General features: G+C 43.6%; 1 protein-coding gene across 2 annotated transcripts in view; it reads right to left on the bottom strand.

The window, feature by feature from the left end:
• Positions 1-13,070, bottom strand: part of LOC143188861 (uncharacterized) — a 92,635-nt gene that overhangs the window by 62,442 nt on the left and 17,123 nt on the right. Inside the window, exon 1 of one of the 2 annotated variants that reach the window (XM_076393347.1) lies at positions 2,039-2,077. The exons of the other annotated variant lie outside the window; for it this stretch is intronic. The gene's annotated coding sequence lies outside the window, so the exon portion shown is untranslated. Of the gene's footprint in view, positions 1-2,038; positions 2,078-13,070 lie in introns of those variants that run through there. 2 annotated transcript variants of the gene reach the window in all.

Here is a 13,070-nt window from a genome sequence, read left to right on the forward strand (position 1 = left end):
AAATATTGTACAGGTAATCTGGGTGTACCTGTTTGAGTGGCGCAAGTTGAGAATTTAGGGCGAAAGTTTCTTACGTTTTTGGGTAAGCACGAGGACTTGGGCATGAGAATTTTAGGGCTGTTACGAGTGGGGGAGTAACGCACTTGACATCTTGTGCTCGAGTGCGCTGCCAAGAAGTTTGCTACAAGACTACAACGAGAATAGGACGCCAGGTTCACAATTGGAGAACTGTGCTCTGTGAGGAGGAAGGAACGAGCGTTACTTATATGGGTGAGAAGAAATTTTGGCGCTTTGGGTGTTTAGGTTGAATATTGTTCCATAGAAGAGTCACCAATAAATAGGGCACAGTTTGGGGCAAATTTGGACATCAAAGAGGACAGAATTTAAAAATACAGAAACAAAGAAATTACATACATAGAATTATGTATTCTGGGTGTTCTGTTAGGTCACAAGTATTTCAATAAAGAATTAGGGTCATGATAAACTTTATCTCTCTATATTCTGAAGGTACTTCGAGATACTCTTTAGATTAACTATCATGAATAGAATATTGTTACATCTTTAATGGTAGCAAAACATCCTATTTCCTTGTAATATCTTAAAAATACTAATACTTTCCACAGATCACTTAATCAAATTTACTATTATAAATCAATCATAGCTATTCAGTAAAAATAATTATACTCAGCATAGATTTTATTTCAACATTCCCTGAAGAATTTATAATAAATGCATCAGTAAAAGGTAACACTGACACAAGTAACAAAAATCGAACCCTAAATGGATAAAACTCAAACACCCAACATACACTCTAAAGTAAACCAGGTTTCCCTAAAATCCCCAATCTTTCAACCAATTAGATCGCTTAAAGTTGTTCCAGGGGGCGGAGCGCACCTCCCACTTTGTCTTCCACATCCACGTCCACACAGGGGAGGAAGGATGCAATAGGAAAGAAAACAAAAGCGTGTAAAGTCCAACGTAGTTAACTCTGAGCCACATCGAAAGGGTCCACACACGTGCTACCCACTTCATCGAATAAAACACAAAGCAATAAACAGAGAACAAACCCCAAATTAACTCATAGAAATTTCACTGTCCATCGAATCTCTGTCCACTCCAGATCTTCAAATCCAATCCATCATCCCTCTCGAGCCATTATGAAGGACATGCCGAAATTGGCTCAACAGGAGCACGCTAAATCGCTGGATCGTCCAAGGGTCAATTAATACGATCGCGTAGACGTTTCACACATCGGGAGAGGGGATATCAATTCGGTTGTCGCGGGCAATACGACACGGATCGACGGCACGTGTCTCGCGTGCCGATGAAGAAGAGCCTCGTTCGCGACTTTCTCTCGACGAGGCCGATTGTTCCTCGCGTGGCCGCTAATAATGGGCGCGAGGGTCCAATGCCTCAGGTAAACAAGCAGAGAGATCCACCCCCGTCGACCGTCCCCGATAAGATAGCCAGCCCCCACCCAAGCCCCCCAGGAACCAAGAATCTCAGGGTCTAGGAAGAGAAATGAAAACCAGGCAAGGAACAAAGGCCGCTCCCTTTTGTTCCCCCATGCGACCTCGATTTTCAGGCAAGACTTTTTTTCAGCTTACAGAGCAGCAATTATAATCGAGCGTCGCGAGTGCTCTCTCAAAAGAAAGCGACGGGGAGAGAAAAGGGAGCACGTTCCCGTGCTACTTATGCATAATAACACTGTCTCCTCAACAGTATCTCGAAACGATTAGACATCCAGATATCACTAGGAACCAGAGGAAGCTCCCACAACAAACTATCCATGAAACCTCATCCCCCTCAAGCCCTCGAACCTACCGACACCTAATTAAGACACTATTACTCCCCCTCCCTCGAAACGCACCGTGTCACTGTAACGCTCCCCGATAAGAATCGTACCGCCAGACCTATCGGCAGTACTCGCTCCTGGCCTGTAACCCAATTTCGTCGAGCTCTCCCTGGCTGTCCCAGCAGACAACTGTCCATGATACAGGAAAGAGAGACAGAGAGGGGGCACAAGGTGTGCTCGTACCTCTAGGGGCGCAGGGCTTGGTCGAGACGCTCGCTCGCGTTACGCGAGAGAACGACGGGGTAACGCCCGCGCACAGATATCGTAGCTGGTTCCGCACCGGGCCGAGCCTGGCAGCTCCATGCGTGCGTGGATGGCCCCCGGGCCCCGAGGCCCGGTGGCGACGAGGCTGCGAGCGCGTCGCGGGCCCCCTCGGCGGCTCGTCCGTCGCGCGCGGTTCACGTCGACGGGGGGACGGCCCGTGACAGTGGAAAGGGGAGAAAAAGTGGCTGTCTCCCCCCTCGGAGGCGAGAAGAGGACTCGGGGAGCGAACCGCCGTCGTCACCGACTATGCACGCCGGCCGGCCGCTGTGCATGCACTGAGCCACTGGCTTCGAGCGGCCGAGTCTCGGCCGAGTCGCGGCCGACGCGAGGAGCTCGGCGGCGCTCGGCGGTCCTCGCCGCCGCTCGGGACCCCTCGGCGCCTGGCCACGCTTCCCGGTCAGCCCGAGCGCCGCGCACCGCTGCGCCTCGAACCGCCGACGAGCCCCGACGCGACGGGAGAGTGGTCTCAGCGGTCCTCGCTGATCCTCAGCGCTCCTCACTACGCGGCGAGCTCTCGTCGCGAGCGGTCGGTCCAAGGGCGGTGCTGGCGTCAATGTTGCCTTCTCCTTCCCTCGGGGGACGAGACGACGGAGGGGGAGGGAGCGTACGCGCGAGGAGAGAAGATCAATAACGGATCCCTCCGAACGCCCGACGAGTTCTCGCCGAGCGTACGCGCCCGCCTGCGACGTACCCGCCACAGTATTTACACACGCACGTCGTGCGAGTCTTGCCTACCCCCTGACCACCCCGATGGGTGTAGAGCTGACTGGGGGGTAGGAAGGATTTCGCGGCCGTAAGACGCGCGTGAAGGATGGACTCGTTTATTGATCTTTTACGGATTTCTGTGGAATGTGCTCGCGGGGAGGGCGAATTATTTTATTTTGGGGTGGTTTAAGAATGCCTCGACTGGGGATTGTTCTTTTTTGGGTTTTAGGGATTTTGAAAGTGGCTTTGCGTTGATTTGGTAATTAGAGTATTTTATATATGTATCTATATGGTACGTATGTATATGATATGTGATTTTGTAAATCAATTTGGAGCAAGGAGACAGAAAACGGAAGGCATGCTTAAAATATTTTATGCAGTATTATGAGGTATTATTCTTTTTTTAAAGGATATGTACAAACTAGTGCACCTAATCAGAGAAATGCATTCATGACTATTTATAAGTAAAATGTAGTTTGAATAATGTGGCGATAAGTGAATAGGTTTTAAAATGAAAAATTGCATTCATTTAGATTATCGCGCTTTTTACCAATTTTCTGTCGCTACGAGATAATAAAGTAAAATGCAGTGAAAATGGAAGAGAATCTGGGAAAATGGAACTTCTATTATTCAGTGGGTTTTGTAATCATTTTTACTGTCATTTTTTGCTGCTTTAGTAACAAACTTCATAATTACCTATTTGTCTGATATTATCCCTGTTTTAACATCAGTATTATTTAGCGTTATTTAAATAGGAAATTCTTGTAAATAGCGAGTGAGCTATTCCTGATAAGTTGGAAAACTTTGTAAATGACGGATCGCACAGTAATCGCATTTAAATATGCAAGGGTGATTCCAGAATTTTTGACAGAATTCAAACACATCGGTAATCCCAGCAGATGCAGGAGCGTACCGGAATTATCGACGCCGTCCGTAAATAAATATACAAATACGACTGTTTTATCGCACTGCCAGATTTATTTTACGAAATGAAAAAAGGGATTCGCGTACACTCGGCTTCGTGTTATATTTACAAAGCACCCTCGACAGTGCACGGTCTAAATTTATATTGATGTGCGCGCTTATCTCTGCATTTTTCACCGATACCAGAAATACAAGCGGATAAAAAATCGATAAACATTTCCGGTTCTACCTATGCGACCCGTCAGATAACGTGTTCACACTATCAAAAAACACGACTGCATTCGCATATTCATCGAAACAAAGCGAATTTACACTTTATTCGAAAAGGACGTTGATCACGCGATGGTACGAGATATCCAAGAACCTGTGTGACGTATTAACTCGTCGAGTGAAGCTTGGAGGTTATATGTGAGGAGTTGCCTTGTCGACTGAAAATTCATGAAAATAGAGCATGACGAGTTAACTAGTCGTGTGGGACCTTCAAATTCACGTCTGACGAGTTAAGTCGTCAAGGGAAGACTAACATAAATAACGTCGAACAAGTTAACTCGTCGAAAGCAGATTAATATAAATAGAGCACAGCGAGTAAACTCGTCAAATGGAACTATACTCACAACTCCAATATGACGAATTAATTCGTCCCCAACAACTCAACTTCTATGCATACTATTCATGAAATTCAATTTCTATCCATTCGCAAGCCCTGTACTCGCTCACACTATCATGTTATTATAACATTTCTGTCACATTTTCATCAGACGTATCTGCACCGTACAAGACGAGCCTCCTCGTCGTTGTTTTTAATCACGCGCTCTAGGTGCACTTCCGCAAAAGAAATTCCTCGCTGAAACGTTTTTACCAAGCCCCAGCGAGACATCAAACACGGCTGCATGTCACAAAGGATCACCGACTAAAAGCAAGAAATACCTCGTCTTTTTTATACGCGCGAGGAGGAAGCTTCAACGTTCTAGGCGCGGAGAAATTCTTATTTTATCGAACCGAAGACACGTCTCATCAGTTCCCATAAGCGTGACCCTGAAAATGCACGTAGACGAGCGTGCACGACCCAAGGTGAGATTCCCGCTGGGGCAATTGCGGATAGAGAAAATAACTGTGTGTTTTCAGTGAACCCTTCCCCTCCTCCTTCCTCCAACCCCCTGTATGGCGACAATCCCAAAGGGAGAAAATCGGGCTGCATTATCGTGGGATTGCCCTTGCCTCTATAAAAAGACTTGACCCGTATTCTCTGTCGCGTTAAACCTAACCAGCGCCATAGAGACCCTGGTTCTCCTTTTCGACTTCTTGCGTGAAATTCCTCGCCAGACTGTCGCTGCATCCGCGATAGTCGTCGCGATTTCTTTGAATACGCTTGTAACGAAGGTGACAGACGCGGGAGTGATGCTTTGACGATCGATGAGTGGTGATCATGAATCTGATATCGAGATTTAATAGAGTGACTGGTATCATTATTAAGCTATAGGTTCACGTGAGTGAATGATGATGCAAAGTACACTTGAGATGTCTATTTGGAGTGCAGTGTGTATTGAAAATGAGCTGTTTTAATTTTTTTGTTGGTTTACGAATTTAAGGTGGAAACTGGTTGTAGGTATTTAGTTTTATAATTATGAAATGGGGAATATTTGTTTCAGGGATGGTTTATGTGTCCTTCGAAATGCAGTTTTAAATATGTGCCAGGTATGAAGGGTAGGTTATTTTTCAATCGAGAAATAACTCGGTTAAGGGGATAACGATTGGTTCCATCAGTACTGAAATAAAAGCTAATGGAACGATTTTATCAATTTGAATACTGGGTTGTCAGGTATTTAATACTTTACATATTTCAAAATAAAATTATTCAGGATGAGACAGAAAAATATTTTATGTACGATGGTACAGAAAAAGAAGTTCGAAACGTAAGCAAGATGAAAAATACCATAATTATACAAGAAGGTTTAAACTTTGTTTTATCTACTTCTGCCTACATTATTTATGCCAACAATCGTTGACACAAAAATCTATACGAACCCTTCAAAAACCTGTCAAAAAAAAAAATTCATAACCTGTATCAGCAAAAATGCAGCTTAAACTGCAGCAAATACATCCCTGTGCACAACGAAACGACTGGAACGAAAGCACAGGCCACCAGGCAGGCAAGCTATAAGGCCTAACGACATTCAGTCTAATGACTTTGGAACTTCAAAGGAAGAAAAACTGGCGCGTTTAGGAATTGATCTAAACGGTCCAAATATAGGATCGAATGATCGATTAACGTCTAACGCGAACATGTACAAGTACGCCTTTATTCCCGTAATAGAAATACACCTGGTATTTTACCCGCGGCCGTCGAGCTACGCCGTCGCGTCGCATCGAATCAATTACCACTCGATTTGCAGAACGGCCTGCACGGCAGCACAGATTGGCCTCTGATTAAACCTTGCAGCAGGAAGAAATTAGCAACCGTAACGGACAAATTCGATTTAATTGCAGCTCTGTCAAAGCGGAATTGTCCAGTCGTGAAATAATAACCGAACGGGGGGACAATCAGTTCGCAAAGGGGAAAAATAGGTTCGAGAAGGGAGGGGAAGGGGAGGGTCAGGGTGAGTGGATAATTGAGAACCTCTGTCGTTTGGTAGGTTTGTTTCAACGGGGCGACTCTGCTTCTCGGCCATCGACCCCGCAATAGCAACCACCCACAGCCACCGAGTCACCCTCCCCGCCTGTAGGTGCTGTGAAACTATTCTGTCTACCTAGCCTCCATTTCTTATCCACCGTTCTGCTCGTCTGGTTACTCATTACGATTCTTTCTCTCCCATTTCATTCCTCGTTGTGTGTATCTCCGAACAGAGACGGAGCAACGGCCTCTCGTGCGAAGAATGGAGGGCAGATTAGGTCTCCTGTGTCTGTTGCTACTTTTGGGGTTCATTGAGAACGTGAAATTAGTTGGATGCGCGAGCAGATATATGGAAAGTTTAATTATGTTGGGAGGAAGAAGAGTTGGATGGGTTTTCTTCTGTTTTTGGTGCTAAGAGGGATATGGGAAGCATGTGTACGTGTATGGATATAGGCGAGTGTGGGAGATGTATGCTGAATGCTCGCAGGCGTCGATTAATGTGGAATTATGGTTAATAGATACCTATGGTTACTAGATTTCCGCACAAGCACTTGCTGGGAACCTGAATTTCGCCATTAAAGTGCTTGTGATCACTCCGGTGTGTATTGTGGGTTCAAATGATCATCAGACGAGGGTCGATTTATATATGTTTGTATCTTTTAATGGTAATTACTGTCTCCATTCAAACCAAAACTTGTATAGTTGAGTAGTTAAATAATTGAGAACTAGAGAGTTTGGAAATTTGAAATGTTTTAAATCTGATAATGTGAAATTATGAAAATCTGATATTCTGGAAACTTGAAAAGTTAAACATTTTCCAGCACGGAAACGAAGGGATTAAAGAATACAGGAGCTTGAAAACTCTACAATCAAAAGATTTAAAAATTTGAAATTTGAAAATTTGAAAATTTAAAAATTTGAAATTTTTAATAACTGAATAGATATTTGAAAAATTGAAATATTTGAATATTGAAATTTTAGGGTTCCACCAACTATAATAATCATATTTTAAGTAAAAATATTCGCTATGCTGATATTAACCAACATTAAAGCTGAGATAAAATTTCTAATTTGAAATATGAAAATCCTTAAATACAGATAAATTCACGTATCATCTACTCACCTCCAAGCCCATGAAGCAGTCATAGCACAAATCTACCAGATAAGCATCCACAAATGTATATTCGATTATTCTCTAAATTACAGCTAATTCTGCATGATTTTTGTTATAGGTCTTCCCCTATCAACTCACGCAAATAGAGTCACGCATTTAGCAAGATAAAGGTACGCTCCCTCCATCCTTTGTTCACTGGGGTCAAATGGACCCTACTCTATGGCATTTACGTAACGATTATTTCACCCTGTAAATACTTCCCCCGTACATTTCGCCTACGTAACAGGCGTTTTATCGGTTAAGGATTAAAATGCAAACTACATACTTGCAGGTCCATTTAGATATGTAAATGAGCGTAGTCCCTGTATTAGTTTGAGTGAAAGGTGCATTCTATCTCCAATTCTCCGTGATCGGATACCGTCGAGTAGTTAACTGCGTACGTTGCCATGGTTTTACTAAATATATTATAGAATTCTGCGATGAATATTATTTGTAGGCAGACGATTTTATTTTTCTTTTAGATTTGACTATACCTTGCAGAGCTGGTTCGCACAAAATGGCGCGTAATTTGTGTCGAGGAGGATTGTATGACGTCCACTCATGAGTATTAGATAGATATTCCTCCCAAACGTACCATTGCGAAAATCGCAAAACTGATCCACGAGATTTCGATGACCGACCGAGACTGCTCGAATATAGGAGCCCATATCGAACAAACTTGAAGCATTTTGTATCGTGTAGTCCGAGTTATCACCCGGAAGAAATCTTTAGATAAAAGTCTCTTAACATGCAAATCGAGAATCAAGTAGTTTAATCTCGAAAACGAATTCACCGAATTTCCATGTTTATTTCGAGTCATGGGAACCAATACCTAAAATTTACATGGGAATATTTGGCATTCGCTCGTGTAAATAAAGAAATATAAAATTATTCGATGATAGGTACAATGGTTACGTTTGCAACCAGATGGAATTACTCTGTGTGGTAATAGGTAAATTTTTATGCAGCGTTTTACTAGGAATTTTTAAATCACTGTAATTTCCAAAAATACTGTTATTCTTTTCATATTTCAATAATATTTCCCTGCACAATTTTCGAAGACATTTTTTATATAGTATACACCTGTATCTGCTCTAATACCACTGCAAACTTATATAAACACAGAATGAACAACGAAATGAAACCCACGTCCTAATAGCTCATAGCGCATCATCGATTCAAACTCAACACTCAGCGGAACCCCAATCATTCGCTCGATTCCCGCAGCCGCTAAAAACGAAATCGTACAGAAAACAAGGACAGCCATCGCACAGAATCAAACCAAACACCCATTGACCAGGATAAACATCCCCTGTGCGCTGTTGCCTCGAACAGCCGCAACAGTTTCCCCAGAACAGACGTCATTCGCATAATTCTACATTACCCTGTGACGCAACTTCTAGCGCAAGGAAAATGGACCGAAACGCTCGAGCCTTTCTCTGCGACACCACAGGCGCGTAAACCCTGGAACAAAATCGTGCAACAGGGTCCGCTGTCTTTTCTCAATAAACACGCGAGCTAGAAGTCCAGGAATGGGGAACTGTTGAATTTACACCTGACGAGGTGACTCGACACAGACTACTACAGAGTTCTTGCTTTACTTGTTAGCTTTTATTCGACGTGTTAAATCGTTGCGTGGAACCTTTGAATTTACAACTAATTAGCTGATTTGCTAAGCGGAAAGTAGCATAAAATATGTAGTATTTGAATGTATGAATATTAGAAATTTTCATAAATATTTAAATGCTTGAATAATTGAGAACTGGGGAGTTTAAAAATTGGAATATTTGAAAATCTTGAATATTTAAATATTTGAAAATTCGACTATTTGAATATTGAAGTCTACGAAAATCAGAATATTTTAATCCCCAAAAAATCGAAAGTTTGAAGTGAGCTCTCCTCATTATAATCACTCCGTCACATAAGCTCCGTACAAATTTCCCTCAGAAAGAACTCTCTAATTCTCCTCCGCCTCGCTACTAGCACCGAGCCGTGAGTTCACCACAAGCAAAAACACTAAAACATTCCAGCGCGTCCGCCGCACAGTGACTACTACGACTAAAACCATCCAGTAAAAAACACTAGAGTAATACGCAACAACTGAGATCGTCGCATGAAAACTCCCCTGAAGCAAAATCGTGCAACAGGGTCCGCTGTCTTCCCTCGCCGAGCACACCGGCCGAAAGTCCAGGGAGTTTCAGGTCACTGAGAAAACTTTCTGTAACGGTTGATTAAACCATGCGTCATTCGGGCATTGTGTGCAACGCTGTTAATAGTTGAGGACGAGTCTGGGTACGAGTTCGACGCCGAGTTCAGCGGCTGGGAGCAGGGAGGTTCGGTGAAGGAAAAACTGTGGCATGGCACCGGAAACGCGTGGCTAGGTGGAAGCTGTGCGGTGGGAGCCAGTTGGTCAGCCGAGCGTCAGCGGTAGACCCGATGGCGCGGGCCAGGGGTGGTCCGCCATGGCTGGGGATGAGGATGAGGATGGACGGAGGAAAGGTGTTCCTGGGAGGTTGCGCGCGCGCATCGACGCTCATCGGCTCCAGAGGCTGGAAGCCCGGGATCCATCGAGTCTTACGAGCCCATTATATGAGGGTTATATACTCTACACGTACACCTGACTGATTTCATACTCCTCCATGCTCGCACGCCTCGTGGCTCTCTCTCTCTTTCTCTCTTCTCGTCTTTTCTCTTTACAGCATCAGGGGGGATATATTTATGTTCAACGTGTAACGATTAATGGAGACGCAGAGCTGCGCGATCTGAAATGGTTTGGAGGTATGTTGGAGACTTGGGAGAGGAGATTGTTAAGTTGGGTTCTTGTTCTGGGAATTGGTGATGACATTTGCAGGACTTGAGTGTATGTAGATATGTGGAGAGAGAGCTGATAGAGTTGGAGAGGTAGGAGCTTGGGATTATTATTGGAGACTGGAGGCTTGGGCGAGGGGGATCTCTAGGCTTGTGGAAAAGGGGGGAAAGGTGGGTGCTAGTATCGAGGTAGAGGTCGAGTTCTATGTGAGTTCTGTTTAGAAGGTAGAAGATTAAGGGATTCGATGGAAGTTACCTTGACAGTAACACGCATCTTCAACTCCTCTTTCTAGAACAGTCAAGGTTCCACTGAAAAACCACTACAGAATCTTAGAAAATAATCTGACATCCGTCTTTACTTCTCAACTACTAACCAAATCATTCATTCTACATATACTTCAGATGAAACTAACAGTTTCACATAAGTAAAATAATATTAAATTATTTCAACAGAGGTGACCTAACTAACGTGAACTAAACTAGAAGTCTTTGCTCCTGTGATTAAAAACTGGAGTAATATCCTAATCCAAAAAATATTAACATTCATGAAGTCACTAATAAATCGTGAAACCTCCCAATTCTTCCTTCGACATCCTCCTTTCTCAATCAGTAATTTCTTACGCCAAAGAAAATACTATCATACACAAGTCCATCTCAAACACTGTTGTCCGCTCGAACAATCACACGTTCCCAGAAGAGCTGAGATTGCAAAACAATCTCCTGTCCGTGCAGGAAGAGAGCCCCAACCTTCCCCCGACTGTCAACTTCCCCGAATCTTCCTGTTTAAGGAACCATCGTACTCTAGCCCCCCTTGTCCTAAATCAACGCAGTGGGACACGATGAAATTCCATTTTCCAGGGTACATACAGCACGCCGAGGGCGAATATTTTTCACTGGGTCCTCGAGGCGACGGGCTCACCCCCTTCTTCCGCCATCGCGTTTCTCTTTGAAAATATCTCGTCGATTCTGCAAAAGCTTACGCGACCCGGAAAGAAGAGGGAAGAATTGAAAGGGTAGCGCGTCAGGAATCACCTGTGCCGTGCTACAGGAAATCGATTACAAGGCTGGTACGAAGACAAGTGTGGGATCGTGGTTCCTCGGGGATACTAAAATGTTAATTGACACGATACTAATTGGGGGAACAGTTATAACCAATTAGAAAGCAACGAAACAGTTTGGAATCCGTTTATTTTCTCTCTGTAATTTGTTCGGTGGGTTTGCTCGAGTTTTCGGCTACTCTATAACAGTAAATCCTCTTCTTCCCCTTTGCTATTTATTGACAGAAGCTCGCCCTTCAAGGAACGAGTTGCGTTTATATTGTTTTCGGTGTTGATACACGCAACCTGAAATTTGTGCGTCGAAAGGATGACTTGGAGTGGACACGATACAAGTCTGGTTCTTTGTTAAGTACTGTTTCCCTTAGGAGAGAACTTTTTGGAGCTCCTCGAAGTCTCACTTTGTTATTCCTTATGCTTGATTTATGGAGAGGTAATTTATTTACTAGAGCAAAATTGCTAGTGTCCCTATTTAATAAACTTTAGAGAATACTAAAAGAACACTAGAGTAATATCACCTACTAGTGTTTTCTCTGGACATCTCAGAGAATAGTACTAAATAATTTCAAAGCCTCGAAGAATTAAACTGTACTATGATCATAGATACTTGTCAACGAGGTACATGTAAATGAAAAGCGCCAATCGAACTGCCATCGTGTTAAAGGTCAAAGGTTGAAATTCTGTCGCCCATGAGAAATTGTTTTTTAATAATTATCTTCCTACATGGAATTAGCGCGAAAAAGCAACGAATATAATGGAGCTGACAGGAGCTCCAATCCGCCTTCTTGGCTCCCTCAACCATCAAATCATTAACGCGCTAGAACCTCAATTAACAAGATCCCTATTATCTACAATCTCTTTTATTCAAAGAAACCATACCTCAATATAATGTTCATAATAGTGCTGTTAAGTATCGACTAAAACTTGAACTCTGATTTAATAATACTTCTCTTGAAATAATAACATTAACGATCAGAAAGGTGTTTTAGATATAAACCTCATGGTATGCCTGTTACTCGAAGCCCCACTGTCTCTCCAAAATGATCGTCAATCCAAATATTTCACAGACCCCATCAGAGGTCCTCAGACTATCGTCCCTCAGAAGCTCGTCAAAATCGAAGAGGACAGAGGCTTTCCTCAGTAGTTCAAGAACCAGGCCAAAGGTAGCAGAGGGGGAAGAAAGATGGCGAAGGCAAAGGGAGATCGAAGGCGATTCTTCTCCCTTTCTTGCCGTCTTTATTGATGTGTATCTTTCCTCTCTGTGCAAAATGTCTCTCGTATAGTCACCCTCCCTCTTCCAACCCCTTCAACCATCTCTGCCTCTTTGAGGGCTTTAGCGATTCCTTCGTCGTCGTCGGTTCCCTTTGGCGGACCAGCACCCACGCTCCTCTTAATACGCGACCACCGAAAAGAAAGATATCGAAGTGGTTCTTCCCTTTTGGCAAGCACGAAACTCATATTGATTTCTCTTTAGATTACGATCCGATGCATCGAATCATGCAACAGTGTAATTGGCGCGGCAGATTGACGGCTGTGAAACAGGATGCATATTCTGACGACTGTCTCGCCTTGCGTAGTTATTTCTTAACCGTGTTGTTCGTTCTTGACATCGATCCAAATGCATAAGCGGATCTGCGTTGAGGGACCATCTGATGCGTGTCATTATTATGTAATAAACTGAAGACGGCTCACGCG

Source organism: Calliopsis andreniformis, chromosome 3 (assembly GCF_051401765.1).
Source record: "Calliopsis andreniformis isolate RMS-2024a chromosome 3, iyCalAndr_principal, whole genome shotgun sequence".
In the NCBI taxonomy this organism is placed as follows: Eukaryota; Metazoa; Arthropoda; class Insecta; order Hymenoptera; family Andrenidae; genus Calliopsis; species Calliopsis andreniformis.